Raw genomic sequence first — 20,283 nt, forward strand, 5'->3', positions numbered from 1 at the left:
ACCTCGGTGATTTGATTCAATTGAACAGCAGTAAGTCAATTGCACTTAATTAGCTTGGTTAGGTTTTGAATAAGACAAATTTATTATCTTCATTTTTACAGAAAAAGAATAGAGAGAAAAACAAAATAAAGTCACGCATGCTGCAACAATTAAAGAATCTACTCAGAGCCTCTTGCAACCGCATCAATCCAGCTAGAAAGGAATGTGCATAACGTGCCAGTCAATCAGCACATAAGTTGGCCTCACGATAAATATGCTGAAAATGGACCTACCAATCCTTGTTCAACAAACGACAAATATAGTCCAAGATTGATATATTGTAGCTCAAATCGGGGTTTCATTCGAAATAAAGGAATATACAGTCAGACTATAGCTCAACGATAACAAAACAGAAATTAAAATCTAACACAAGTTCCCAATCTTAGACATACAAAAACTTTCATTATTAAAGAAAACTTATATATGTAGAAAACAGAGACAAAGAGGGAAGCATAACAAGATAAATTTATACATGATAGAACAATTGTGCTAGATTTGCTCCCACATTCACATGTGTATGCATCTAAGACTGTATCTTCATTTGGCCGCATCTTCTTAGTTATTCTTCATCTACATGACAAGGTAGAAAATTCAAAAAAAAAAAAAAAAATAAAGAATTGTAAGAAATTCATGGTAAATGGATAAAATCTTAAAACAATAAGATCAAATGTTGTGCTAACTAACAATAAGAATAATTTATTTCCTAAAAAACAATTTAAGTATATTTATATAAAAAGAGAGAAAAAAGAAAGCTAATTAACCTGAAATTATATGCAAAGTAAGAAATATCACAAAATATTACCTGTAAACACCAGTCGCATTGAAAAGTTTCTCTTTGAACATTAATTGCTAAATCTTTTTAGTTTTCGATGCCCTTCACCTTCAACCATCCTCACAAACCATGTAGGTTTTCTTGTTTTAAACACAACATATCCCATTGCAATACCAAATATTACTCCACATCCATACCCTGCCTATATAGCTTTCCATCCAAATCCAATTTTAGACTTGAAATCAATTTCTTTTGATGATGTTGGTTGTTGCCTCTCCCCATTGTCACATTTTTCTAGCGGAAATCCACACAATCCCAAATTTCCTTCATATGAAGTGTTATCGAATGTGTTGAACTGCTTTCCTTCGGGTATAGGTCCTTCAAGTTGATTATGTGAAACCCGGAACACTTCCAAAAATGTCAAATATGTCAATTGCATTGGAATCCTTCCAACAAGAAGATTTGAAGAAAGGTCTAATGATTCCAAATTGCTCAAATTCCCCAATGATGGTTGAATATTGCCTGTGAGTTGATTGTGAGACAAGTTAAGCAACTTAAGTGATTCAAGTTTTCCAATTGACTGTGGGATCTCCCCTGTGAATTTATTGCCCGACAAATCAATGGATGTAAGAAGTGTTTGGATTTTCACCAGCTCAATCTCTAAGCCTTTTAGTGTCAGACTCACAGAATAATCATAAGAAGAATAATTTGGTGCCCCCATGTATTTCATATTCAAATCAAAGATCATCATTGCCTTGAAATCATTGAAATACTCTGCAGGTAAAGGTCCGCTAAACAGGTTGTTGGAGAGGTCAAAAATTCGTAGCTTTGAGAATGAATAATTGGCAAAGGTTCCTTTCACCAAACCATGGAATTTATTGGATTTTAGAATTAGAATTTGTAGCTTCGAAAGTGTTTCCAGAAAATAGGGGAATGTGTCATCTATATTATTGTTTCCGAGATCTAAAATTTCCAAATTTATACAGTTGGAGATGGAAGGTGGGATTCTCCCTTGCAATTGGTTACCATTGAAGTTCAAATATCTCAAGTTGCTGCCTATTGAAAACGTTTCAAGGATGGTTCCATGGAATTTGTTCATGCCCAAGTGCAATACTGAAAGATTGTCGCTGAAATTTCCCAAACATTGTGGTATGAAGCCGTTTAAACTATTGTTTGACAAGTCAAGAATTTCAAGAGAATTTAGCTCGCAAACTGCAGAAGAGACTTCTCCTATCAATTTGTTGGATGAAAGAATGAGAACACTCAAGTTCGCAAGTTTGAAAATTGAACTTGGAATTCGGCCATGTAACAAGTTATTGGATAAATCGAGGTACACTAAACTTGAAAGCCTGCTTCCTTGGAAAGTGATGGGACCTGTAAAATTGCTTGAAGTTTGTAAAATAATTAGGAATTTGACCACTGAGATTGTTGTTTTAGAGGTCCAAAATTTGAAGTTGTTTAAGGTTTTCAAATGAGGAAGCAATCTCACCTTTAAAATTGTTATAGGAAAGATCCAAAATAGAAATTTCTTTAAGGCTTCCAAGCGAGGATGGAATTTGACCACTGAGATTGTTGTTGTTGAGATACATTTCATCAAGTTGCTGAAGGTTTTCAAATGAGGAGGGAATCTAACTATTAAAATTGTTATAAGAGAGGTCCAATGAGGAAAGTTCCTTGAGGCTTCCAAGTGAAGATGGAATTTGACCATTGAGACTATTGTTGCGGAGGTCCAAAATATCAAGCTGTTTAAGGTTTCCAAATGAGGAGGGAATCTCACCATTAAATCTGTTGTTAGAGAGGATCAATGAAGAGAGTTCCTTAAGGCTTCCAAGAGAGGATGGAATTTGACCATTGAGACTGTTATTGTGGAGGTCCAAAATACGAAGCTGTTTAAGGTTTCCAAATGAGGAGGGAATCTCACCATTAAAATTGTTGTCGAGGAGGATCAATGAAGAAAGTTCCTTAAGGCTTCCAAGTGAGGATGGAATTTGACCACTGAGATTGTTGTTATGGAGGTACAACATGCCAAGCTGTTTAAGGTTTCCAAATGAGGAGGGAATCTCACCATTAAAATTGTTAGAGCAGAGGTCCATTAAGGAGAGTTCCTTAAGGCTTCCAAGTGAGGATGGAATTTGACCACTGAGACTATTGCTGTGGAGGTCCAAAATATCAAGTTGTTTAAGGTTTCCAAATGAGGAGGGAATCTCACCATTAAATTTGTTGCCAGAGAGGATCAATAAAGAAAGTTCCTTAAGGCTTCCAAGTGAGGATGGAATTTGACCACTGAGATTGTTGTTGCTGAGGTACAAAGTATGAAGCTGTTTAAGGTTTCCAAATGAGGAGGGAATCTCACCATTTAAATCATTGTCGAAGAGGACCAATGAAGAGAGTTCCTTAAGGCTTCCAAGTGAGGATGGAATTTGACCATTGATATTGTTGTTGTAAAGGTATAAAGTATCAAGCTGTTTAAGATTTTCAAATGAGGATGGAATCTCACCACTAAAATTGTTATAGGAGAGGTCCAATAAAACCAATTTGGATAGATGACTGATATCTGGGAATTTCCCTTGCAATTGGCATTCGCTGAGTTTGAGAGATGTCAAAGAAGAAGACAAATTCATCAAGGAACTAGGTCCGACCAAGGACATGTTTATTTCACTCAAGTCCAATTGCTGTAACTGGGTTAGGTTTTGAACAAGCTCGTTAAAAATAGAGGTTTCAAGTATCAAATCATAGTTCCTAGAAAGATCAAGCGAAACCAAAGCAGGCAGATAAGAAATTTCTAGTGGAATTTGGCCCTCAAAAACAGAGTGATTTAGGTTAAGATACCTTAAATTCAAAAACTGGCCAAATTGAGGCACAATTTGAGATTGGTTGAAGTCATTGTTGGAGAGGTCAAGCTTTTGGAGATGAGGAAGGAGGAAAAGAGAATTATTAGAATGGATGGTACCATAGAGCAAGCTAGAAGAAAGGTTAAGGCCAATTACATTACCTGTTTCTATTTCGCAAGTGACCCCATCCCACAAGCAGCAATCTGTGCCCTCTTTCCAAGACTCTGTCTTGGGATAAGGCTTGGGGTAAAGGAAATCCCAGGAAGAGGCATTACTTCTAATAGAAAAGGTTTTCATGAATTGGAGCAAGGCAAGACTCTGGTCATGTTGGCACGGCATGGCTGCAGAGGAGGAATTGAAAGAAAAAGGTAGAGAAGAACCAGCTTGGAAACGCAAGTGAAACAAAAGGAAGGAGAGAAAGTGAGCAAACCATAGTAGACTAGCCATTCTCTTTAAGTGGAAAGCTAAAGTTGAAAAGTTGAGTTATTAAAAAATCAGAGTAACCAGTTGGTATTTATAATCCGAATGGAGAGAGGAAAAATAATTTGTATATTATGAGTTATTTGTTTGTAATGTCTGTAGGACATGAAGACCGAAGACCAAAGAAGCAAACAAACACTCTTCTTTCAACATTTTTTTTTATGGAACTTTTATTTTTCTATCTTCAATTCTTATAATTGAGTTGGACTTTATACTAACAAAAAAATTAGATTTTTATACTCCAAAGTTAATTTAAACAACAAGAATACTTCAAATTACAACCTTTTTTTCTTTGATCTTAATTAAATATCAGTTGCTCTACATCACAGTTTCCCATATTTATTATTATTAGCTATTTTTTTATATATGAATTTTTTTAAAAATTAAGAAACTGAATTTGCATTGCGCATGTGGTTAATATATATATATATATATATATATATATATATATATATATATATATATATATATATAATTTTGGAAAAAAAATTAATGCAACAAATAAAAATAAATAGAGATAATATAAATTTTTTGAAGCATCACTCACCAAAGGATTGAAAAAAAAAGAAAAAAAAAAAAATATATATATATATATATACAAATACATTATAATACTTGCTTCTATCGAGAAAAGTGTGGCCGAGAAGAACAAGGCATGGATTTTAATGGCTTCAACACTATTCTATTGTCCCTTGTCCATTTTGCAAAGATAGAAGACAACAGTGATTTTAATTTTTGATCATTTTTAAAAAAAAAAATTACGTCTAAAAAAAATTAGGATAGCATTAGCATTATTAAATGGCACCATACAAAGAGTAAAATGGCCATGTTCTCTACACTGTAAAGGAACCGAATGAGGAACTTGATGATACAGAATGGCAATTCTATTTATTAAAATGTCATAAATTCCGAAATTAAAGTTTAGTTTTAGTTTTGTTATTTATAACATACTATCATTTATTATTTATAGAGAACTTGCAATTTAATTTTTTGTTTTAAGAGTTAGTAAATATAAGATTATATCATTAAAATTATTTTGTTGTTTTTACTCGTATGTCTGCACATGCTATACACATCTTTATCATGACATCTTTATCATTGTTGTGAAAATTATTTACACATTAAATTAAATTTTCTGAAATGAGCTTGAATTATTATTTAGGTCAATTCAGGGAGAGGGGAAAGCGAGGTCTTGTAGAAAAAGAATAGTCGTCAGAATAGAAAAATGAAAATTTAAATAAGTACTCAATCAATCCATTTTTATTTGTTACTTTTCAAATATTACTTTGTCTAAAATTATTTATCACTTTGAGAAGACTAAAGAAAATTTTTAGTTTGACTTATAAGTCGATTAAACATATTTAAGTAGAAAATTATAAGCAAATTAGTATTTAATTTGACTTATAAAAAAATTATTTAAAATAAATTAGAAGTCATAAGTAATATATTCTTCTTACTTATCTACTTATTTTATAACTACTATTTTACTATATTATCTTAATAATTTTTAAAAATATCAACATTATCCTCATTTTAATAAATTACGGCACTTAATATATATATATATATATATATATATATATATATATATATATATAGCAGGCAATTTTTCTCATTGATATTACCATATAGGTTCTAAAACTATCACATTTATGCCAAGTGACAATTTTAAAATGAATTATTAATTTTTTTATTTACTAAATAGTTGTAATATATATAATTATTATAGAATTTAATTTTTTAAATACAATCCTTAATTAATTTAATCTTCAAATTTAAATAATAAAAAAAATTAATTAATAAATATAATTATCATCCATTATCATGTTCCCTAATTTTTAATTTGAAAACATCAATGTCAGTAAAATCAAAACTCATTTTTTTTACTTTAAAATATTTTTAAACACATTTATTATTATTATTATTATTATTATTATTATTATTATTATTATTATTATTATTATTATTATTGTTGTTGTTGTTGTTGTTATAAATAAAGAATAATTTATGGTCATTTAAAAAAAAAAACTTATGGTCACTAGAAAAAAAACTTATGGCCATTAAGGCTATTGATTTGAAAGCAATTGCCAATTTATTTAGCCAAAGATTATGGCTAACATTTTAGAGTTTTAATATTAAAAGGATAAGTGCAAAAAAAAATTGTACTTTTCAAATTTTTGCAATTCTACCCCATGTTATAAAAATTACCAATTAAATTCTAAATTTTTTAACTCTTACCAATTCTATCCTACTGTTAATAAAACCATTATCTCACTAATGGATAGCCGCGTCAGATGCCACATCAGCTACCATGTCACGCCACACAGTAGGGTACAATTGGTAAGAATTAAAAAGTATATGATTTAATTAGTAATTTTTTTAGTATGGTACAATTGTAAAAAATTTATTATTGTGGGTATTTTTTGGCAAATTTCCCAATCTATTTTAATTTATACAAAATTCAAATTACTTTTAAAATTGAGAGTCAATTAACAATTTGATTTGGATTAATTTGCTTGACCTAAAAATGATTCAACACTAAAATATGATCAAATAGTGGTGAAAGAAATGAAATAAAAATGGAGATGCTTAAAATGACATAAAAGGAAGTAATAATAAAAAATTTATAACTTTTAAATATTGATACAAAATTGGTTTCGAACATAATTGAATGGCAAAAATTGATTTATATAATAAATTTTAAGTAGTTTTAAAAACTTAATTGTGATTGTTGTTATATATTTTTTAATTAATTTTATATAATTTTTATAGTAAATATTTAAGGAAAATTTATTTTTTAGTCTTTAAATTACGTTAGAGATGGCAACGTACAAAGTACTTTTGAAAATTATCTACATAAAATATATTTATAATTAATAATTAATAATTCATATTTTAATTTTAATAATTTTAGAAAAAATTTACAGAAAAACCCTATACTTTCAATTTTTTGTAATCATATCCTATACTAATTAAATTGCCAACTAAATCATATACTTTTTAATTTTTACCAACTATAACCTATTATTGGCATGACATGGTAGTGGATGTGGCGACTGATATGGCATCTCCGTTAGTAAGATAATGATTTTGTTAACAGTAGCGTAAAATTGGTGAGAGTTAAAAAGTTAAGAGTTTAATTGGTAATTTTTATACTATAGAGTAGAATTGTAAAAATATGAAAAGTAAAGGGTTTTTTAGGCAATTATCCCTATTTTAAATAGTAATGTTAAAATTATTTCAATTAAAGAATAACTTTTTCTAATTAATAATGATTTAGTGACCTAATTAATTTTGATTTGAATTTTCTCTATCTCTGCCTATAAATAGTTAATGTAGCAATTTTTAATTGAATCAAAGCAGACAGGTTATCCCTGGTGGTGCTGATTTCAAAGCTAACACATTTATATCAAGTAGAAATTTTTAATTTTATTTATTTAATTATTTTTATATTTCCTACATAGTTTGAAATAGTTTAAGTGTTCGTTTAAATTGTGCTTAAAAATAACTTAATTTATTAAAATAACTAAAAATGATATATCATTTAATGTTGTGTTTTTTTTTATATAAGTAAGGAGGATTTTATTAAAAGGTTTGTAGTTGTTAAAATAAGGATAATGTTGATATTTTTAAAAATTATTAGGATAATATAATTTTTTATTTGGTCAAATAATTTGTATATTATAAGTTATTTGTTTGTAATGTCTGTAGGACATGAAGACCGAAGAACAAAGAAGCAAACAAACACTCTTCTTTCACCATTTTTTTTAATGGAACTTTTATTTTTCTATCTTCGTTTCTTATAATTGAATTGGACTTTATACTAACAAAAAATATTAGATTTTTATACTCCAAAGTTAATTTAAACAACAAGAATACTTCAAATTACAACCTTTTTTCTTTGATCTTAATTAAATATCAGTTGCTCTACATCACAGTTTCGCATATTTATTATTATTAGCTATTTTTTTATATATTAATTTTTTAAAAAATTAAGAAACTGAATTTGCATTGCGCATGTGGTTAATATATATATATAATTTTGAAAAAAAAAATTAATGCAACAAATAAAAATAAATAGAGATAGTATAAATTTTTTGAAGCGTCACTTACCAAAGGATTAAAAAAAACAAAAAAAAATATACAAATACATTATAATACTTGCTTCTATCGAGAAAAGTGTGGCCGTGAAGACTAAGGCATGGATTTTAATGGCTTCAACACTATTCTATTTTCCCTTGTCCATTTTGCAAAGATAAAAGGCAACAGTGATTTTAATTTTTGACCATTTTTTTTAAAATTTTTTAAATTACGTATAAAAAAAAATTAGGATAGCATTAGCATTATTAAATGGCACCATACAAAGAGTAAAATGGCCATGTTCTCCACACTGTAAAGGAACCGAATGAGGAACTTGATGATACAGAATGGCAATTCTATTTATTAAAATGTTATAAATTCCGAAATTAAAGTTTAGTTTTAGTTTTGTTATTTATAACATACTATCATTTATTATTTATAGAGAACTTGCAATTTAATTTTTTGTTTTAAGAGTTAGTAAATATGAGATTATATCATTAAAATTAATTTGTTGTTTTTACTCGTATGTCTGCACATGCTATACACATCTTTATCATGACATCTTTATCATTGTTGTGAAAATTATTTACACATTAAATTAAATTTTCCGAAATGAGCTTGAATTATTATTTAGGTCAATACAGGGAGAGGGGAAAGCGAGGTCGTAAATATGGGAGTAAGTATGGATTTGACACAAGGGTGTGTGAGTGCTCCACATTGCCTTTGGTGTGATTATGACTTGACTTGTTTGAATTCTGTGAAGATGTTGCATTTCATTCTTAGGGATACACTAGATTTAGATAGTTATATAAATTGTATATAAAATCAATATCTTACTCTATAAGTTGAACACTCACTCCTGTTCACCATTTTTTTTTAGGCTTCAGGAAGGCTTTTCTTTGTGACTTACCTGCTTTCTTTTTCGAAGGTCTACTAGTCCCTGTATTTATATTTATGTTATGTTGTTGATTTAAACTGTAGAATTCCGCATGTCCTAGAAATATTTTATTAATTTGGGGCTGTAAAAGATTATTAATTGAGGTTGTAAACTTAATATTATGCATGTATGGTTGAATGAGATGGACATATATTTTGGATGAGCGAGCTGAGCTCCCATTTTATTAAACTGATTGATTGTGGGTTGTGAGGGTGAGTTGAGTTCCCTATATATAGGCGAGGCCCAGTTTATGGTCAGACTCTGTCTGATTTATTTCTTGAAAAGCTCTCTTAGTTCCAACATTTGCCAGCGAGATCAACTCAAAGCCAGACTTTCTCTTAATGTTCAAATGCAGGGGCCAGCGAGATCAACTTGAGCTGTGTCCACCCTGACTTATCCATAATAAGGATCGGGTCCCAGTGAGTCAAGCTCCAGCCACCACTCGGCTGATGGGTAAGGGGTATCACAAGCAAAATGATAAAGTCATTACTAGAGAATTTCTACACAAAGACACAAGGATCAGAAGTAGTCTTCTTATAGCCTTGTTGAACCATAACTAACTTAAACTTCTTATACCACTGCCTAGGCGCTTATTTTAAACCATACAAGGTCTTCTTTGATTTGCAGACAATTCTTTTTTCCTTTTACCATAAAACCTTCAGGCTATTCCATGTAAATTTCCTCCTCTAGGTCACCATGGAGAAAAGCTATTTTCACATCCATATGTTCAACTTCTAAGTTAAGACTTGCAGTTAAACCCAAAATAACTCGAATTGATGACATTTTGACCACTGGTGATAAGACCTCCTCAAAATTAAATCCCTTTTTCTGACTGAAGCCTTTAACAACCAATCTAGCTTTATATCGTGGAAATGAGGAATTTTTTTCTTGCTTCACCCTAAAGACCCACCATTTCTTCAAGGCTTTTCTATCTTTGGGAAGCTTAACTAGTTCAAAAGTATGATTATGGAGCAAAGACTGCATTTCATCCTTCATAGGTGTAACCCATTCTACCTTGTGCTCACTCTCAATAGCTTCTTGGTAGCATTCAGGTTGCTCAACATGTGTCTATTATTGATCATCAATTACTTCATGTATAAGAGAATCTACCTCATCTCTAACTTCATGTTCACCCTCAGCTTCATTATTCTGAGTATCATTTTGCACATCAACCTCAACTTCATTAGGCATATCTATTGTAGGAGTTGGATCCAAATCAATCAAACCATTAGTTTCAGACTTTGACCTCTCTGCCTTGTCAATATCTTCAATGGTCTAATCCTCTACAAAGATCACATCACAGCTTCTAACAAGTTTCTTTCCAACTGGATCATAACACCTGTAGCCAAACTCATCTTGACCATAGCCAATAAAGATGCATTGCCTTGTCTTGGCATCTAACTTGGATCTCTCATCTTTAAGGGCATGCACAAAGCATTTGCAGCCAAAAACACATCAGTGGTTATAGGAAACATCCCTAACATACCACACCCTATCAGGAACATCAGCCTCCAATGCAACAGTAGGAGTTAAATTAATTGAATGTGGAATAGTGCATAATGCCTCTCCCCAAAAAGATCTAGGCAATTTTGCATCTAAAAGCAAACATTTGACTCTCTCTATTAATGTTTTGTTCATCCTTTCTGCTAAACCATTTAACTGAGCAGTCTTAGGAGGTGTTTTCTGATATCTAATACATTGTTCTGTGCAATATACATCAAAAGGCCCACAATATTCTCCACCATTATCAGTTTGGATACATTTTAGCTTCTTTCCTATTTCTCTTTCAATAGAAGCTTAAAATTCTTTAAATGCTTCAAGCACTTGATCAAAGCGACTTCAAGACATGAACCCAAAGCTTTCTTGAGCAATCATTAATAAAAGTAGCAAAATAAAGTGCACCACTAAATGACTTTACCTTCAAAGGACCACAAACATCTGAATGTACCAGCTCAAGCAAATCCTTTTTCTTGAAAGGAGGATGATGTTTGAAAGAGACCCTTCTCTGCTTCCCAATCAAGCAATGATCACATCTGTCTATCTTTCCATCTTTTAATTCTGAAAGCAGATTCTACTTAGCTAGACAATTAAGCCCTTTTTCACTAATGTGACTCAACCTCTTATGCCATAATTCTGAAGAACTATCACTCTCAATTGCATTCACAAGATTGGTAGAGATTAAAGCTTGCAACCAGTATAAGCCCGAAGACTTCTTTCCTCTAGCCACAACTAGTGAACCTTTAGTGAGTTTCAATTGCCCATCATTGAATATGCCAGAGTATGCATTATCATCAAGTTTACTAGCAGAGATCAAATGCAATTGAGCATCTAATGCATGTCTGACATCCTTGAGCAGTAATTTGTTCCAGTGTTGATCTCCAAACAAACAGTTCCAGTGCCCACTACCTTTGACACTCCATCATTACCCATCTTCAAGACCCCAAAATCATCTAGAGTATAAGATGTAAAGAATTCCTTCCTTGATGTAACATGAAAGGAAGCATCACTGTCAAATACCCAATTGACTTCATTGCTGGCAACATTAACCATGTTTTCATGATAAACAACAGCCAAATCATCTGAAGTAGTAGTGTTGACACGATCATTAGTATCATCATTGCCCTTCCTTTCTTGCTTGCCATTTTTAGCTTTATTCTGTTTTTTCCACTTGAAACAATATTTCTTGATGTGCCCTGTTTTACCACAGTGATGACATTCAAGGTTTTATACCTTGACTTTGATTTACTCCTACTTCTGCTTCTATTATTCTGATCATGACTCTTGCTTTTACTTCTCCCTCTGCTTTTAGTAACCAAAACCTTTGTATGTGATGAAGAAGCTCGAGACCTTCTTCTCATTTCTTCATTTAGAACACCTTTCTCAGCAGCTTCGAAGGAGACAACACAATTGGGAACTAAATTTGTAAGTGATACTTAAAAAGTTCTCCCAAGAATTAGGTAGAGTATTAAGTAACCAGAGGCCAAGAATCACATCATCAAATTTTATGCCCCCACTAGACAGCTAATCTATAGTTTTCCTGAACTCATTCAAATAGTCAGCTATAGAACTACCTTCTTTAAATTTCAACTGCTTCATTTTGTTCAGCAAAAATAATTTGTTATTACCACTCTTTGAAGCATACAATGATTCAAGCTTATTCCATAAGGTTCTAACATGTTTTTCATTGTAAATGTGGTTATAAAAATTATCATCAACAAATTGCTGAATAAACTCGCATACTTGCTCATGCTCAAAATCTCATTCTTCATCACTTTTAGAATCTGGCTTTTGACTAGCAAATACAGGTAAATGCAGTGACTTCACAAATAAAAGGTCTGTCATTTTATTTTTCCACAAGTGATAATTTGTGTCATTCAAACAAATCATTCTACTTGTATTAACTTCCATTGTTTTACACAAGGCAATCACTCAAGGAACTGAGCTCTGATACCAGTTTGATAGGAAGTAAATGGACAACAATTTAAACCAAAAAACTCTTCCTATTTGTCTGAACCTATGAAGAACAACAATTGAGTATATATGTAGCAAATAATCACAATAATAAGCTGCTCAACAAATGCACAAATCAATCACACAAGAACAAGGCAATTTTTTGCGTGGAAAACTCATTCAAAGTGAAGGATAAAAGTCATGGGACCTCTCTTGGTCCATTGAAACAGCTCTACTATCACAAAATCAAGTTTTACAACAATTACAAACACCATAAACAATTCTCAACCAAAAATCTCAAGACAATTCAAATGAATTAACAAGAGAAAACAAAGTTTTGGAGAGAATTCGCTAAAACACAGCTACTGCCCATCCAAATTGAACACCTTCTAATTGTCAAAAAATGATATGTCCCCACTGTGCCCACTAAAATTCAGCTCAATCGGACCACAAATGACCTTCCGATTGTTGTAAATGATGAAACTAGTTTGTGCTGAGAATCAATAAAAACAATAACTGTTCAAGCAACCAAAAGCAGTAGACAGAGCTCCAAACAAGATATCCACCGTTCACAATGAAGAACCAGAGGTGAAGATGCTACAGACCAAATTTAAGCTTGATCCAACGGTAAACAAGCTCAGAAATCTCAGAAATGTGAGTTGTCCACCATGAAAATTTCTGCAGAAAATTGTGCAGAGTACTTCTCCGTTTTTTTCCCACCCTTCTAATGTCTTTGGACTATCAAAAGTGAGAATAGGGCTGCTGTAAATGTGTAACAGAAAGAAAACATATATATATATATATGTGTGTGTGTGTGTGTGTGTGTGTGTGTGTGTGTGTGTGTGGGCCAAAATGATTGTGGACTTCAACAAAATGGGCTCTCCACATAGAAGGGACTCAAGCCCAACAGTTTTCTCACTCTTTATTGCAAAACCCAAATTTATGGTGTCAACCCTGTAGCCCTTTCAAATTTTAATGGAAATGTTTTCTTGATATAAAGCAAGGCATGGCTCTGATCACGAAGGCACAACATTGCAGAGGAGGAGGAAGTCAAAATAAAAAAAAATAAAAAAGAGAGAGAAAAAGGGCAAATTAAGAAGAAGCTTGAAAGTGCAAGTGAAACAAATGGAAGAAGTGAGCAGGCCATAGTAGAAGTGACACATCATCTCACTTTATTTTTTTTTTCATCTACCTCAAATTATATTCGCTTTTAGGGGTAGACACTTCTCTAAAAATATGAGAATAACATTTAAAAAGGTTGTCCTTATTAAAACATGAGTAGCCCTATTAGTCGACACACATCATGCTCTTGCGTCATGTTTAAAATAATTATTTTACTCCCATTATCTGATAAAGATCCATTATTTCATAAAGATAAATTTATTATTATTTTTTTTTAAGCTGTTTCAAATTATAGTCACTTGTGGAGGAGCGGTCTCTTCTTTTAAAATGTGGGACTAATATTTAAAACGCTGTCCTTATTGAGGCATGATTAGTCTTATTAATTAGTTTGTCGCCTAATCCAAAGTGGAAATACATTAGAACCTTAAGTTATGATTATTATATTAATTATTACTTCAAAATTTTGACTTTATAGGGATAAAATAGGCTAAATGAATAAAAGAATCTAAAATTTTCTAAGTTTTTTCAGCTTTAGTCCAACATTTTAGTATTATCAATTTGATTCTAAACCTTTCATATTACTTTCAATTTTTAACAATAAATTTAATAAAAACAATTGAATTCATCAATTTGCAAAACTTACAAATGTTTAAATTTTTTTTTACCATTTAATCGATAAAATAAATAGAGACAACATTTAATCTATTTTCATAATTTGTGGTAAAATAAATTTTAAATATTAAATTCCATAAAATTATTACTCTCAAAGGAGGAAAAAGTTTTAGAGACAAATTAATAGAATTAGTTGTGCTTCATCGTTCCTTCATCCAAAGACAGCCAGGTGCTTCCTTTTCTCTGGTAACTTAGTTGGATTATGCTTGCTCTTCAATAAATTGAGCAGCCGTTTCGGGCCCTCCTTTGCCTTCTTCAGAGCCCAATGTCGACCATACTGATGGTTGCTTGAAAGTGCTTGAACTGCATTATGTGCCTCCTGCTTTGTAACATACTCCACAAGTACAAAGCCTCTGTGGTTTCCGAACTTCATTGGCAAACTGAAGCTCTTGATCTGGCCTAATTACAATAACAAAATCGAAATTAAAATCTAACACAAGATCCAAACCACGTAGCAACCTCCAAAGCTCAACCCGTACACATCGCAAGCTGCCAAATTACAAGCAAATCAGCCTAGCCATAGTCCCCTCTATTGGCGCACAAGGCCCTTTGAGGTAGCTTTAGACACTCTTGGAATAACACTGTCGCCAGTATTTACCTTCGCCCATCCTACGGGAAGAGGAACCCAGCCAACCACATTGAAGGAAAAGACCCATTCATCAAAGCTATCTATATATGTATGAGCTTAAATCATTGCCAATAAACACTTTCCAATCTACCATATATAAATATAAAAAAAGATTTTTAAATAAATCAATGTGTTTGGAGATTATTAAAAAACAATAATAATAATAACCAACCAACATATAATTAAGGCCAATCGGAAATGGAACTCAGCCCAAACACGATAGCTAAATTAAAATGAATTGTCACAACAACTCCCAATTTTAGATATACAAAAACTTTCTTTATCGAAGAAAACTTATATATGTAGAAAACAAAGACAAAGAGAGAAGCATAACAAGATAAATTTATACATGATAGAACAATTGTGCTAGATTTGCCCCACATTCACATGTGCTATGCATCCAAGACCGTATCTTCATTTGGCCGCATCTTCTTACTTATTCTTCATCTGCCTAACAAGGTAGAAAATTCATAAAGAAAAAAAAGAATTGTAAGAAATTCATAGTAAATGGATAAAATCTTATAACAATAAGATCAAATATTGTGCTAATTAACAATAAGAATAATTTATTTCCTAAAAAAACAATTTAAGTATATTTATATAAAAAGAGAAAAAAAAAAAAAAAAGCTAATTAACCTAAGATTATATGCAAAGCAAGAGATATCACGACATAATACCTGTAAACACCAGTCACATTGAAAAGTTTCTCTTTGAACATTAATTGCTAAATCTTTTTAGCTTTCGATGCCTTTCACCTTCAACCATCCTCACAAAACATGCAGGTTTTCTTGTTTTAAACACAACATATCCCATTGCAATACCAAATATTACTCCACATCCATACCCCGCCGATATAGCTTTCCATCCAAATCCAATTTTAGACTTGGAATCAATTTCTTTTGATCTTTGTTGGTTGTTGCCTCTCCCCACTGTCACATTTTTCTAGCGGAAATCCACACAATCCCAAATTTCCTTCATATGAAGTGCTATCGAATGTGTTGAACTGCTTTCCTTCCGGAATAGGTCCTTCAAGTTGATTATGTGAAACCCGAAACACTTCCAAAAATGTCAAATGTCTCAACTGCATTGGAATCCTTCCAACAAGAAGATTTGAAGAGAGGTCTAAAGATTCCAAATTGCTCAAATTCCCCAATGATGGTTGAATATTGCCTGTGAGTTGATTGTGAGACAAGTTGAGCAACTTAAGTGATTTAAGTTTTCCAATTGGTATGGGATCTCCCCTGTGAATTTATTGCCCGACAAATCAATGGATGTAAGAAGCGTTTGGATTTTCACCAACTCAATCTCTAAGCCTTTGAGTGTTAGACTCACAGAATAATCATAAGAATGATTTGGCGCCCCCATGTATTTCATATTCAAATCAAAGATCATCATTGCCTTGAAATTGTTGAAATACTCCGCAGGTAGAGGTCCGCTAAACATGTTGTTGGAGAGGTCAAAAATTCGCAGCTTTGAGAATGAATAATTGGCAGAAGTCCCTTTCACCAAACCATGAAATTTATTGGATTTTAGAATTAGAATTTGTAGCTTCGAAAGTGTTTCCAGAAAATGGGGGAATGTGTCATCTATATTATTGTTTCCAAGATCTAAAATTTCCAAATTTATACAATTGCAGATGGAAGGTAGGATTCTCCCTTGCAATTGGTTACCATTGAAGTTCAAATATCTCAAGTTGCTGCCTATTGAAAACGTTTCAAGGATGGTTCCTTGGAATTTGTTCATGCCCAAGTGCAATACTGAAAGATTATTGCTGAAATTTCCCAAACATTGTGGTATGAAGCTATTCAAACTGTTGTTCGACAAGTCAAGAATTTCAAGAGAATTTAGATTGCAAACTACAGATGAGACTTCTCCTATCAATTTGGTGGATGAAAGAATGAGAACTCTCAAGTCCATAAGTTTGAAAATTGAACTTGGAATTGGGCCATGTAACAAGTTATTGGATAAATCGAGGTATACCAGACTTGAAAGCTTGCTTCCCTGGAAAAGGATGGGACACAAGAAATTGTTTAAAGTTTGTAAAATAATAAGGAATTTGACCACTAAGATTGTTGTTTTGGAGTTCCAAAATTTGAAACTGTTTAAGGTTTTCAAATGAGGAAGGAATCTCACCTTTAAACTCGTTATAAGAGAGATCCAATGATAAGACGTCTTTAAGCCTCGCAAGTGAGGATGAAATTTGACCACTGAGATTGTTGTTGCTGAGGTCCAAAATTACAAGATGTTTAAGGTTTTCAAATGAGGAGGGAATCTCACCATTAAAATTGTTATAGGAGAGGTCCAATGAGGAGAGTTTCTTAAGGCTTCCAAGTAAGGATGGAATTTGACCACTGAGATTGTTTTTGTGGAGGTACAAACTGTCAAGCTGTTTAATGTTTTCAAATGAGGAGGGAATCTCACCATTAAAATTGTTATAGGAGAGGTCCAATGAGGAGAGTTCCTTAAGGCTTCCGAGTAAGGATGGAATTTGACCATTGAGATTGTTGTTGTCAAGGTATAAAGTATCAAGCTGTTTAAGGTTTTCAAATGAGGAGGGAATCTCACCATTAAAGTTGTTATAGGAGAGGTACAATGAGGAGAGTTTCTTAAGTCTTCCAAGTGAGGATGGAATTTGACCACTGAGATTGTTTTTGTGGAGGTACAAAATGTCAAGCTGTTTAAGGTTTTCAAATGAGGAGGGAATCTCACCATTAAAATTGTTATAGGAGAGGTCCAATATGGAGAGTTTCTTAAGGCTTCCAAGTAAGGATGGAATTTGACCACTGAGATTGTTTTTATAGAGGTACAAACTGTGAAGCTGTTTAAGGTTTTCAAATGAGGAGGGAATCTCACCATTAAAATTGTTATAGGAGAGGTACAATGAGGAGAGTTTCTTAAGTCTTCCAAGTGAGGATGGAATTTGACCATTGAGATTGTTGTCTTCGAGGTCCAAATAATAAAGCTGTTTAAGGTTTTCAAATGAGGAGGGAATCTCACCATTAAAATTGTTACAGGAGAGGTCCAAATAATAAAGCTGTGTAAGGTTTTCAAATGAGGAGGGAATCTCACCATTAAAATTGTTATAGGAGAGGTCCAATGAGGAGAGTTCCTTAAGGCTTCCGAGCAAGGATGGAATTTGTTAGAAAATAGATGAAATAGAACAATTCCAGAATAGAACAAGTCTGGAATATTAACTCAAGAACTGTGAATTAGCACAGAACTAGAAATGGAGCCCAAAAGACACACTTTCATATGTGTGTTCTCATATCTTAATTCATTGATAATGAGGGCTTATATAGATACAGAATATTGCATTGAAATACTTAAAAGTCACTTAGAAAAACTACCCACATAAAGCAACCCATATTCCTAGATTGACCATTTTAAATACTACTAAAAATAGTAAACACAAAATATAAGAAACTTATTAACTTCAACACTCCTCCTTAATAAGTTTTCTTGATAACCCCAATCTTCTCTCTTAATTCTTCAAACTTTGCTTTTCCCAAGGACTTGGTCAAAATATCAGCTAGTTGATCATTTGAACTACAATGGACAAGAGAAATTTCCCCATCTTTTTCTGCTTGTCGAATTGCATGATACTTAACCTGAATATGCTTGGTTCTACCATGCTGAACTGGATTCTTGGCTATTAGAATAGCTGATTGATTGTCCACCTTGATCACTGTTGGATCAAGAAACTGGTCTTGAGCTAATTGCTGCTGATTAGCCTTGTTCTGTTGTAGCTCAAGAGATCTTGTCTGTTTTAGATCTAAAAGAACTTTTCTAAGCCAGACAGCTTGATTAGCAGCAGCTGCAGCAGCTATATACTCTGCTTCAGCTGTAGATTGAGCTACCACATCTTGCTTTCTTGAAATCCATGAAAAAACTCCCGATCCAAAAGAGAAAAAATAGCCTGTGGTGCTCTTCATATCATCTAGACATCCAGCCCAGTCACTATCCACATATCCACACAACTTTCCATCTTGAACTTGTGTGAAAGAGATACCATAGTCCATAGTACCTTTGACATAACGAAGAACTCTCTTTGCTGCAACTAGATGATTTTGAACTGGTGCTTGCATAAACCTTGATAGCACACTTGTTGCAAATAACATATCTGGTCTAGTGGCAGTCAAGTAGAGTAAACTACCAATTAGACTTCGGTAGTAGCTTAAGTCAACTTCTTCTCCTTTTTCTGTTCTAGACAGCTTCTGATTTTGAGCTAATGGAGTGCTAACAGCCTTGCAATTCTCCATCTTGAACTTCTTCAATAAATTTTGAGCATACTTCCTTTGGGAAATGAAAATGCCTTGTGAGGATTGGCAAATTTCCATCCCAAGAAAATATGTCATTAGACCAAGATCTGTCATCTCAAACATTTGTTGCATCTCCTTTTTGAATTGATCAATCAGACTTGAGCTAGTTCCTGTAACTAACAAGTCATCAACATAAATAGAGACAATTAGCAAATCACCATTTTCAGTATTTTTTACATACAAAGTTGGCTCATTTTCACTCTTCACAAAGCCACAATGAGCTAAGTAAGAATCTAGTTTGATGTTCCACGCTCTTGGAGCTTGCTTAAGACCATACAAAGCCTTATGAAGCTTGTACACCTTATCTTCCATGCTGGGAACTTTGAAACCTTCAGGTTGTTCTACATACAGCTCCTCTTCAAGTTCACCATTTAGGAATGCCGATTTGACATCCATATGATAGATTTCCCATTGTTTTTGAGCTGCTAATGCCCAAAGAAGCCTAATAGTCTCATGTCTCGCAACTGGAGCAAAAGTGTCTCCAAAATCAATACCGGGTTGTTGAGAATAACCCTTCACCACAAGTCTGGCCTTGTGCTTGTTAATTGATCCATCTGGATTTAGCTTGAGACGATACACCCATTTTACTCCAATAGCTTTCTTCTCACTTGGTCTATCAACCAATTCCCAAGTTTGATTCTTGGCAATCATCTTCATCTCCTCCTTCATTGCAACTTTCCATTCTTCCTGTTTAATAGCTTCTTCAAAGCTTGAAGGTTCCTCCATAGCAAGACAACATTGCTCATAAATTTCAGAAAGTGATCTAGTCTTTTGAACTAGTGGCTCTTCTTCCTGCAATCTGCCTTTTTGTGCTACTGCCTTTTTTGTTAGACCAGAAATGGAAGACTGATCTACATTGTTGTTAGCACAAGGAAGTTGATTTGTGCTACACTGTCCAACTTCAAAATTGGACGATCTTGAGCTAATCACGCCATTAGAGAGCTGAGTGCTAC

The 20,283-nt window shown here is 32.8% G+C and overlaps 1 pseudogene; it reads right to left on the reverse strand.

The window, feature by feature from the left end:
* Positions 1-881: 881 nt before the first annotated feature.
* Positions 882-4,116, reverse strand: LOC131173034 (receptor-like protein 9DC3; annotated as a pseudogene).
* Between the last annotated feature and the right edge of the window lie 16,167 nt (positions 4,117-20,283).

This window comes from Hevea brasiliensis, chromosome 14 (assembly GCF_030052815.1).
Source record: "Hevea brasiliensis isolate MT/VB/25A 57/8 chromosome 14, ASM3005281v1, whole genome shotgun sequence".
In the NCBI taxonomy this organism is placed as follows: domain Eukaryota; kingdom Viridiplantae; phylum Streptophyta; class Magnoliopsida; order Malpighiales; family Euphorbiaceae; genus Hevea; species Hevea brasiliensis.